The following is a 12,163-nucleotide window of genomic DNA, read 5'->3' as shown; positions in this document are numbered from 1 at the left end:
TGCTCTGGTCCTTCCTGGGGAACAAGGCGCTGCCTGTGCGGAGCGCCAACGTCCGCACCGTGGCCACCAAGCTCACCTCTGCCCTCTGCAAGGTGATGGGCACCCAGCTGAAGAAATGTGCTGCCAGCAAGCCTCCACATGTGCGGGAAAACCTCTCCAAAATGCTGGGCTGGTGAAGGCGAGATGTTCTCCAGAAAGCTGAGGAAGTGCTGAGTTGGACACCTCTGGATTTGCCTGTTTAGCTGTGCCAAAAAATGACGAAATCCTAAGGAAGGGTGTGCATCTGCCCCCACTCTCTCCATTGCCCTTCCTAGTCATGGCATGGGGGGCCTGAAGCAGCTCCAGACTGAGGACAAGGTGAAGGGCAATCATGGCTCAGCCTCACACAGAGGTGAGGGGGGAGCTGGGCCAATCTCTGCTGGGAGGAAGGGTCTTGTGGCAGCCCAGAGAGGCTGTGCACGTTGCCAGGGAACAGCTGTGCCCTGCATGTGCCCCTGCAATGAGCTGTGCTGCTGCCAGTGCCCCTGGAGCTGTAGGGCTGCTGAGCTGTGGGGCAGGCAGAGGAGCAGGAGGGTGCATGTGCTGAGCCATTCCTGGAGAGCACAGGGCTTTGGGCTCCCTGCTGTCCCAGGGCAGCCCAGAGGCCAGGCTGTGCCTGGGGAAGTGGCTCAGGGTTGTGCCCTGGCCTGCCTCAAGTGTCTGCCAGCAGGAGCATGTTTCCCTGTGCAGCTGTTTAGAAGTTTGCAGGAAATGTGTCCCAGGAAATATGGAGCTTCAGATGCTTTAGGTTTACATGGTGGCCTCTGTTAAACTTTGCCTCTCTGTTAAACTTTGTGTCTCCATTTTGCAGATCTGGCTGGTTACAGTCTTACCGAGGAGTTTTCTCCGGACTCTTCCCATGTTCCCTCACCCACAAAGTCCTCCTCTCCCGTCCAGAAGAGCTCTCTTTCCTCCTAGCTCAAGAAGAAGCTGCCACCTGTATGAAGAGAGTTTGAAGAATAGGATTGATGCGTTAGGCTTCATAGTTACAGATGTACATATGTTCCGATCTTTAGATGTAGTTTTGAATTAATGTGTTTTGATTGTATCTTTAAAATTTGATGACATATTTTTAATTGTATATATTTTTTGATGATGAAAAGAAAATAAATAGATAAATAAATAAAATATAAATAAACCAAGAGAAGAATGTGAGACCAGGACCTGCTAGCCTAGAGATTATGGGAGTGCAGCTCACTCAGTGTGCCAGTGTCCCACCACATCCTTTCCTCATTGGGTCTCTCCCTCTTTGGCCATGTTTTCTTTGTGTCATTTGTGCTGCTCTTTGTTACTTGGCGTTACAACAGGGTCACCTGTTGACTTGTTTGAGGGACAATGGATCCAAAAGATCCGGTCCAGTCAAAGGTTTTTGTCTTGGTTTGGAAAGACAGGAGTCCTCTAAGGAAGGCAGGAGCCTCCCCTGAAATGGAGAATGTAAACCCTCCCTGCCCCTCCGAATCGCTATAAATTTTAAATTAAGGGGCTCTCATGCAAAAATATGGGAGCAGGAAATAACAGTTCTTTAATAGGGAAAGAAAAAAAAAAGGATAAAATAAACAATGCAGTACACTAGAACAACACTGACAGAGTCAGAACCCAATCAGACACCCTGCAGGTCAGGATGTTGGTGGCAGTCCAATTGGAAAAGTGGCTGCAGCCCTCCTGAAGTGTCAGGTGTGGTTCTGCTGGAGCGGGGGGAATCTGTAGAGAAGGATGTGTTCTTCCTCTGAAGACCCAGTGGGAGAACAGACAGCTGCTGTTCCTCTGGGGAATCCCGTGGAGAAAGCCGTGCTGGTGTCTCAAAAACCTCTGGATTATATCTGGGTAGCAATGCTTGGCTCCTCCCTCTGGGTGGAGCATCTCACAATGGGATGTTATAGTTCTTATCAGTCATGCAGTGACATTCAATAGTCTGTTATCAGCAGATGTCCCCTCCTGAGGGAGATGTGAATGTGGTCACTCAAAGAGAGAGATAAAGCAAACTGCCCACTTGACAAAGGTAATCTGCCATACAGATGGTAATGGAAAACATCTTCCATTGCAATCTTCAACACCAGCACACACCAGATCTTGGCAGGGAATGTGCTGACACTGAGAAATTGCCAAATGACACTGAGAAATTGCCAACTTTCTGTGCCAGCAAACTGCTGGAATTATGCTGTGCAGGCATCTGAAAAATTCCAGATCTGGGCACTGGTGGTGTCAGCAAACACAAGATTGGGCTGGTGTAGGCACCAGGTATTTGTCTGGTTTGGCTTTCTTTGCCAGCAAATTGCTGCACTTGGGCTGTGGTGGCACAGGGAAATGTCCAGATCTGGGCATTGGCGGTGCCATCAAATACCAGGCCTGGGTGGTGACAGTCTTGGCACCAGGAAATTGCTGTGTTTTGTCTTTTTTTTCCAAAAAATTGCTGCTCCCCCATTGGTGCATCCTGTGTCACCCCACCTTATCTCCAGCCCTGGCTCCCTTCTCCATTGGATCATTTGTACCCTGACCCCTCCTGCCTTCCTCCAGTTATATACCCTGGCCCCAGCCCTGCTTCTGGCTCTTCACCTCTGGTTCCCTTCAGCAGAGGTTGTGCTCCTGCTTGCTCCTGTTTCCCTCTTCACCCTCACTTCACCTGGACCCTGGGATTTTCCCTTAATAAACCCGGCTGGATCTACTCTGTGAGGAGTCCTCTCATCCCTCTGGTGAGGCTTTCATTGCACCATCTGGACTCAGGGTCTGCTGGGCTGGGGGAGTTGTCAAGGCAGCCCCAAGTGGAGACGCTTTCGGTGCTCCAGGCACCTGACAGCACCTCCCTGGGGAAGCTGCTCTGGCCACCCACAGAAACCAACTCCTTTTCCCAAGCAGCAGCTCCCAGCGTCCTCCACCGAAGCCCAGAGAGAGAGGGAGCAGCTGCCCTCAGCCCTGTCCTTTACCGCATCCCAATTCTCATGGAATGGCCCCCCTCGGAGAGAAACTCCCAGAGAAGAGAAGTGTGACCAGACCCCCTCCTCCCCTGCTGAGCTTGATCACTTCTTTTGTTTCTTAAGGATCCAGTCCATCAGAGAAGTGGGACTGCACTGACAGCTGGAACACCAGCAGGGGATCACCCCACACTGCCCAGTGTTCACCAGGCTCGACAAGGTCTGCTTCCCCTCTCATTCCACCAGGCCTCTTCCCTTGGCTGTGGTTTTGCTGGATAGTGGGTCAGGACAGTGAGAATCTCCTTCATCCATTCATTCACTATTTAGGGCCCTGTAGACACTTCCTCAATTTCTCTCCAAGGTGACCTCAGCCCACCAATGATGTCACAGATCTTGTCCATTGGGTCAAGAATCCCCCAGGAGGACACTCTGGTCTCTCCTCCAAGGACACAAAGCAGCAAAACCCCCAAGGAAAATCTTCCTCCTTGGGTGAGTTCCAGAGCAAACAGTCAAGGCAGTGGCCTGAAATGTTTTCCCAGCTCGTCAATAACACTTCTCTGATGGATCCACATTGTCCCTGGGGAAAGAGATGTGCAGAACCCTTCACTGTTGCCCTGGAATGTCAAACAGGAATCACAGCCATAGACAGCTCTCAGGAGCCACTTCACTGTGGATTTTCCTTCCTGGAAGCCCAAGATGTCTGAATGTCGTCCTGGTGCCTCAGGGCCTGGGCAAACGGCTTGTCAGAGATGCTGGCAGAGCACCAAGATCCCTCCTCCTCACAGGGAACCTCTGTTACCCCAATTAGCTCCGAGTGGCTGCCTGGGGACAGGTACCCACTTCCCCATGAGCCTGGGATGGGCACATCCTGCTCAGGGCCAGTGCTGGCCTGGGCCCAGAGCCAGGGCCATGGCCCAGGTGCTCTGGGAGGGCTCCATGGCTGCATGTGTGACAGGATGAGGGGCACAGCAGGGCATATTCCCCTCTGGACAGTGCTCTTGGCATGGAGCTTGGTTGGGTTTGGCATCTGCAGGGAAAGGGATATCGGGTTGTGTGGATGTGGGAATTGTCACTCCTGAGCCATTCCCCAGCCCTCAGCCTTGTCTGCAGATGATCAGCATTGCCCAGTGCTCCCCAGTGTCTGCAGTGTCTAAGATGCCAATCAGCCACCTGATCACATGTCCCTTGTTTCCCTTGTTCTTCCACATGTTGGGTTTGGGGCCGGGCTCAGCTCTGGGGTGTCCCACAGGGAAAGCTCTGGGAGGGGAGGGGCAGCAGGAGATGGGGGATCTGGCACTGGGGGCTGTTGGAAGATGGATTGTGTTGGAGTGGGGGTTGTCCCCACAGGGTCCCCAGGTGCTTCTGTCTCCCTGCCTGCCCCCCTTGGCCCCCCAGGTGCCTGGGCCCCTCCAGGGCCAGCTGCCCTGTGCAGAAAGCTAGAGGGATGCCGGGCAAGGGGCCTGGATCCATGCCACAGGTCGGGTGGGATGGACTCTGTGCCAGGGCTGGGCTTGTGGCCAGGACGGGGGGCTGTGCCAAGTCGGGCTTTGGCCTGGGTGTTGCCCAATTGATAAATGACACAAAACTCAGATAAGTTTTGTGGGTGCTTTATTACGGGCCCGGGGAGCTGGGGGACTCACGTCCCAAAAACCCGAGCCCCCGATTTCACATATGGGTGCTTCCCTCTTATACATGCGATTCATAACAAAGTCTCCAAGAAACAGTTCCCTTTGCCTAGTCACAGTCCCCTTGTGATACATTCCTTAGTTCACAAGCAAGATCATAAATCTTCTGCTTATCTTATTCTAAGAGCATTGTATGCTGCCTCCAGACAGGTTAGCATTCTTACTTTCCTGCACTAGTTTAATTATTTATTAAATTCCTAATACTACCTGCTAGGTTACACACAAACCCAACCCACACACTATCAACGGCTACAAAACTGCAAAACTGCTTTTAACAAACCAATTCACACACAACTCATACCTAAACTATAATTACACATTTTGTTAAATTTCATTTCTTTTCCAACATGAGGGCTGGCAGGGAGGGTGCAGGGAGAAGTCCCGGCAGGGATAAAGGTGCTCCTCACCTGCTGTAGCCTCAGGCAGAGCTGCCCAGAGCCACAGGAAGATGAAGGTGGCTGTTCTCAGTGTGGCCCTGCTCTTCTCCATCCTGCTGTGCCTCCCAGCACAGGCCAAGGTGAGGCACCAGCCAAATGCTGTCCTCACATCCTGCCCTTTCTGGCCTCCCATCCCACCCCTTTGGTTCCTCCTCTGGTTCCTCCTCTGTGTCCCATTCAGGGTCCCCAGGTGCCCTCCCACTGACCATTCCTGAGGCCTTTCCTTCCATGCCCCCCCTCAATCCTTTGCCTTTCTTCCTGGCCACTGCAGAGGGGTCCCCCTGTATAATTCCCTGACTCACCCCCACTTCCACAGCATCTCCCAGTCCCAATGGTTTTGTCCCCACCCATCCTCATTCTTCTGTCCCCACCAAGCCCCTCCCTTGCACACCCATGTCCCTACACCTCAATTCCTTTCTCCTCCCCTGTACCTCACACCCTGCTCCTTCCACACCCTCAGCCCTGTCCCCTGGGCCCTCAATTGACCCCAGATCAGTGTCTTTGGGTCTCTCCTCACCTCAAACAGATCTCCTTGGAGGCCCTGAATTCCCATCCCTCTGCCTGCATCCTGCTCCCTGCTCCGTGTGTCCCCCTAGCCCCACAAGGTCCAGTCCAGACCCAGCCTTTGTTCTCCTTTCCAGGCACTCCTGGAAGGAACCCAAGATGATCTCCGGGAGGTGAGCGGGCTGCTGGCATTGGAGGGCATCCCCTCAGGGAACTGGGGGGCAGTGGTGTCCCCCCATCCCTTGCTGGCACCAGGGACATCCCAGTGACCAGAGAGGTCTCCTGATCTCTCTGCTGTTGGATTTAGACAATGTTGTGGTCCTGGAGACGCCTCTGGTGGGTACCATGAGTTCTGCCGGTGTCAGACCCTCCCCTTGTGTGGCCACCACAGCCCAGGCCATCCCAGTCTGTCCCAGCACAGCCCAGTGCACCCCTCCTGACAGCCCAGACAATGCCCTGCCCCAGGGCTCCTCCCCAGGGAAGCCTTTGCCCAGGGCCCTGCTACATTCCCATCCCTGTCACCCCAGGACCCCCTGGATGAGCCAGGACGCAGCACCTGCCCCAGCTGTGCCTCTTGGCCAGGAGCCCAGCACTTCCGGGCAGCAGCACAGCAGCTCCTGCACCCCATTGCTGCCACAGCCCCTTCCCCAAGGCCCCCCTGCTCTCCCCTGCCTCCCAGTGCAGCCCAGTGCCCCCGGTGTGTCTCTAATGCTGCCTTTGTCCCCAGCCCCCTCTGGCTAAAGAGCTGTGGGCTCTCCTGCGGCAGAAGTGCCTGGCTGCCTCTCTGGATGCCTAGGTGAGCCGTGCCTGCAGGGACAGGGCTGAAGACAAAGCCCATCCCTGCCCCAGTAGGCTCCAGAGGTCACCTTCTGGGGTTTGTCTTTTAGTGTTGGAAGGACCAGTGTCCTTTTTCCTCTCCAGCGGCATGAAGGAATGATCATCCATGGAGGAACCCCCTGATACCTTGGAGCCCTGGGCCATTTCTCCTGAATAATCAATCATCAAGAAGCAATAAACCCTTTGAGCAAAACTTTGCTCCGTGTCTGTGGTGTCTGTGGGTCTGGATTTTCTCCTTTCCAGTGGTCCAGGCAAGTCAGGCCAGGTCTGGGCTCTGTTGCCTTGACACAGTCTGTGCTTTCCCCCAGACAAATGGTGTGTTGGGAGTTGTGCAGAGTCCAGGGGGAGTGGGTTGAGTAGGTGAGTGGGTGTCCAGGTGGTGAGAAAGGCTTTGGTTCACTGTGAGTGTGGTAGGAATGGCCTGTCTTTAAAAGAAAAAAAATAAACTAAAAAAAAAGCTTTCTTTTAAAACTTTTTCTCCCTGTGAGAAATGACTGTTCACTTCTCAAAATTTTGAAAGGTTTATTAAAAGTTTAACAAAAATTCAACAAGAGGACTAAATAAGGGGAAAATTACAGTACTGGGAGCCTCCCCCACTTCGTGACTGGTAATCATGTGGCTGGCTCATCCACACAATGGCTGCTCTCCCTTATATATCCTTGCTGTTGCAACAGGCAGCCCCAGCTCCTCCCAAAGGCTGTCTGTTGACTCTTGGTTGCTGTCCATTGGTGTAGACTGCTTTCTTGGAACTGGATTGGAGGGCAGGTGTTGCTAAGCCATGCCTCTTAGGAACAATCTGCCCCTCCCCAAATGCCCGGACTACCAAGATCATACCAGGATAACAATGCTGGGCGGGGGGGACACATTGCAATAACATAACTATACATCTGTACAACTTCTCTTAACACACTTAGCACGTTCACCCTTTAATTGGGAGAGCCAACCATCTCATTACTCATCTCAAACACTGTGGCATTCACATTCTCTGGAAAAATCCCTCTGCCCACGATTCTTCTCCTGGGAAGCTGAGAAGCCTCAGAGAAAAAGGAAAACAATTCTTATCTCATTTGCTTCTCCTGTGTTGGGCTCATGTGCAGAATGTGTTTGGAGATTGTTTACCCACAGGTGATTTGTTTGATTGGATTCTGGTGTGAGTTATTTTGACTCATTGGCCAATTATGGCCAAGCTGTGTCGAGACTCTGGAAAGAGTCAGGAGTTTTCATTATTATTTTTTGAACATTCACTAAGAATCCTTTCTCTGTTCTTTAGTATAGTATAGTATATTATAGTATAGTATTCTTTACTATAAGATAGTATAATAAAGTAATAAATTAGCCTTCTGAGAACATGAAGTGAAATGCATCATTCCTGCCTTCGTCGGGCATCCCTGCAAATACAATATAACACTCCCAAAATTCTTGATTTACTCAAAAGAATTTAAATGCCAAAAAAAATCTTCCTATGTCAAAAGTATGTTGAAATTATTTATTTGTCTTGAAATTTGGTTCCCGGGTGGGATGGGGCTGCTGGGTCTACCTGTCTATGGGGCACTGTGGGGCTCTGGGGTTTCCTGGGTGAGGGGCCCTACACAGTCACCTGTAATGCCTGGCCACAGTGGGGTAGAGCCACTGCAGTGTCCTAGAAAAGGGCGAGTGGTTCTACCTGGCTCTGGGGTTGTTCTTGGCCACTGGGTCCATCGGCTCCAGCAGGACTTGGGTGAATTTTGGGGTGGGCCAGGTGGATCAGTTGTCCCTGGCCATCCTGAGAGCTCACCAGGGCTCAGTCGTGTTCGCTGACTCCAGTTCCAGTACTGAAGGAACCACTGAAGGCACTGCCCCAAGGAAGCCTCACAGCAGAACTGGCACAGGGCATTGCCCTGGCAGAGGGGCAGGGAAAATGTCTTGGCCATGAGCAGCAGAATGGCCAGAAAGCCCCTGGTGCAGGAGTTCCCCACCAAAGCAGGTTGAAGGCAGGTTTGGGTTGCATTCCTGCTGTCCTGGCAGTGAAATTCTGGGCAGAGGGCACAGAGGTGTCTTCTCCATGGGGCTCCAAGGTGACACGGAGATGCTGTGAGGGAGCTGAGCCCTGCCTGAGGGCAGACTCAGCCCAGCAGGAGCCCTGGGCTGACACCACGCTGGAGTCCACAGCTGGCTCAGGGGCGCCGCGGTGCCGTGAGTGGGGAACAGCTTCCCCTGAAACAGGGAAAGCTGAACCTTGGAGCCACCTGCTTCACAGCTGGAATGGTGTCAGCATCAGGGAGCAGACTAAAGAGGAGAGGGAGGCCTTTGGTGTGAGATTCTGAGGAAGCTTTATTTGTCAAAGGGAACAGGCACCAAAGAGCCTCAACCACCAGTGTGCTCAGGATTTTATACAGCACTAGAACTGCGAGTGAGCACGATCACTGAGCCAATAGGAAATCAGGGAGGGAGGAGCAAAAGGAGGGGAATACATCTCAGGGACCAATGGGGATAAGGGGGTGGAGAGTGCAGGTCACATGGGCCAATGGGGCGTCACACATGAGAAATGAGGAATTCCAGAGAGGCGAAACCTGCAGGGAAGGCGTTTATGGGAGACTGACAGGGAAGGGTCCAGAACAGGGGCAGAGTTTACAGGGATGGATAGGGAAGGCGCTGGAATATAAGATGGGGGTTATAATGATTGAAGGGTAAAAGGGGAGGGATATAACCTGGGAATAATCTTGGGGAAGTACAACATACAGGGGGTGAACTGGAACAGACCATCCAAAAAACTATGAAATAAAAGGGCACTGCAACAGCACTCGATAAAGAGGGATGCAGCACATGTTTTATGGTGCAAAAAGAAAGGATCAATCCTGTGCTATTTTTATAGGGTCTTTTTCTAAGCCTTTTTATAGGGTTTTTTAAGAACATCCCCTGTCTATCCCCAGTTGGTCAGCAACAAGTTGTTACCCTATATTGATTGGTCACTCAAACCCCTGGTGTGTACGTGCAGGAAAAGTTGTTTGTGAGAGATAGTATTCATTTTTCTATCTAAGAGTGAAAAAACAGTTTATACAGGTGGCTAGTGTTTATCACAGTCCTACAGCTCTTTTTCAAGGAAAGTAGGTTGTTTTCCACAGTCCTAGAGCTCTTTCTGAGGAAAAACAAGTTATTTTTCACTGCTCCACAACTCTGTTCTCACTAAGAGTTGTCAGCTTTCTCATGGCTTCTGTCGGCTCAGGTCAGGATTCAGTTTTTTGGCCTTTGGCTGCTGTTTCACCACCACAGAAAACATCATTACTGTCCCAAAAAATAAAAGCAGCTGAGATGCAGCTCATTGCCTTCTAGAAAGTGAAAAGAGATGCAGGTGCCTGGAGGCCCACGAGAGAAATGGTGGTATTGAAAATGTGAGAAGCAAAGTTTTATCCATAGAGACAGTGCCTGACCTCAAGGAAGACCTTTCCTACCAGTCAAGACTTCCTTAGTGTCCTGGGGTGACGTTATGATGCTTGTATCCCCATTCATATGTTCTGTGCCTTTAAGACCGGCTCTGAAGAGTGGAAGTTTTGTTTGGTTTTCTCTTATCAGGGACACAGAGACGGGCAGTACTTAGGGCTGTTTTGGCTTCTTGCTTTCAGCTTGCTGCTTTGCTTGCTCTCTTTTCTGCTCTTGCTTCTGCTCTGCTTTGGCCTCTGCTTATTAGCTAGTTTAGCTAAACAGTCCAAATTCCTTCCTGGACTCTTTCTCCTCTCCTGTTTCTGTGACCATCTCGAACCTGCTCCGGACTGGGACCTGGGAACACCGAGGGTTTGCACTGTTTGGCTGCAGCAGCTGCCCCAGCGCCGGAGGGACTGAGGACAGAGCAACCACCCCCGAAAGAGACTTTCTGATTTTGTCATCTTTCTCAGAGCGGTGTCATCTGGTATTGTTCATTTTGTGTGCTAGGGGTGCTGTGTCTGTCAAATAAACAGGTTCTTTCCACTTCTCTCCGAGGAATTCTTCCCGAACCAGTTGGGAGGCGAGGGGCCGTGTGGGTTTGCTTTCTGGAGGGGCCCTCCTTTGCAGATTCTTTAACAAATTTGCCCAAAACCAGGACACTTAGGGAACAGCCTGCTTCAACATCAATTATAAATTAATGTTATATTGCCTATTATGGAAAGAAAACTAATGAGAGAAAATCTTGGAAAATGGGAAAAAATCATTTGAGGTAATTGCTCATTGAAATCTTTTTCATTAATTCCACTCCTGACAAAATTAATTCTTTAAGATAATTCTGGTAGAGGTGCAGTTCCTTTGGGTTTTGTGCACTCTGAGGAGTCCCATGGGAGATTTGGTGCCAACTCCATGAGCCTCAGTTCCTCAAAGAAGATGTCACAAATGTCCAAGAAAAGGAAGTGCGAAGCAAAGGCAGAAGACACCTTCCAGGGCCCAAGATAATGTTCTCCTCCCTACTGGATTTTTGCCCTGGTCAGATGGGACTGTCCAAGGGGGAGGGACACTTCCTGAGCAATCCTTTGCTCTCTGGGCACTGATCAGATTGATGCCAGGAGAGGCTCCCTGGAGCAGAGGCTGGGCAGAATTAAAGGAATAAAGCAGGGATTTATTAAAAGCCCTTCAAAGGATTCACCTTGAGCAGGACAAGAGCCCAGCCATGGCTACACTCAAAATGGATGACTGGTCAGGAGTTTTCACACTTTTCTAAGGTTTGGTCCATTTAAATATTGGGGTTAATTGTCCAGTTACAGCCTCAGGTTATGCAGTCCCATCATCCCGGTTTGCTCTCCTCAATTCGCTGTTGTTTGCACTTTTTGGGCCTGAAGCTGCAACAATGTCCGGTTCTGGGGCTGGAAAAGGATTGTTTTGTCTGACTACACTGTGAAGAGAATTGCTAACACTCTGTATGAAGTCCAGAGTTACAGACTAATGCAATACAGAATCAGGAAATATGATAGCTAAAACTGAAGGCATCAGCCTGTTCAATGTTCCCTTGGTTCCATGGGGATCCACAGTGTCACGATGGCCGCTTGTTCCCATGAGGTTCCCCAGTGTCGCCGTGGTGTCCTTGGACCCTCCTGGTCTAAGTGACCCATGGTTCCATGAGGTTCTGCAGTGTCACTGTGGTGTCCTTGGACCCACCTGGTCACAACTGACCCATGGCTCCATGAGGTTCTCTGGTGTCACCATGATCACTGTCAGAGGCTGGATGAGATCAATGTCCTGACACACCATGGGACAAGCTGTCAATCAGTCACACAGTAGGGACAGTGCTAACCCAGCCCTGATTGCCCGAGTGATCAGAAATCCCACCTGGGGGAGGCCCACAAAGGCCCGGCGGCTTAAAAACATGGAGCACAAGGTCAGCCCCTGGTATGGACTCTGCCTTCTCCTGGGGTTTGTGTCTCACCTGCACTGGAACCCTAGGAACTGATAGTCATATGCGTGGCTTTCTATAGAGTTTCTGTCTTTCTCTCTCTCTCTCTTTCTTCTTCTTCTGATGCTCTTTATATGGAACATTTTTAGGTACCTCCATAGCTTACGTGTTCAATGATTTCTAGGTCAAATGAGCTAGGTTAATGAAGTTACTGCTATGATGAGTGTTTTATGTATAATTGGATGTTGCATTAAATCCTCTTCCAAAGTTTCTTGGTTTTTTGTACTTTCCCAGTAAAATTTTGTGTCATTTCGACCTCTTGAGAATATCTGGCTGGTGTTTATCCTGTGCACCAAACTCAAGTAAAGGAGCCTTTGATCATCTCCAGCATTTCAGTGTTTTGGGCTGTTACACCCCACA

This window comes from Melozone crissalis, unplaced genomic scaffold, assembly GCF_028551555.1.
Source record: "Melozone crissalis strain CALT ecotype California unplaced genomic scaffold, PUWL_Pcris_2 ptg000021l_1, whole genome shotgun sequence".
Classification (NCBI taxonomy): domain Eukaryota; kingdom Metazoa; phylum Chordata; class Aves; order Passeriformes; family Passerellidae; genus Melozone; species Melozone crissalis.
The sequence above is the reverse complement of the archived record's forward strand: the minus strand, read 5'-3'. Positions refer to the sequence as shown.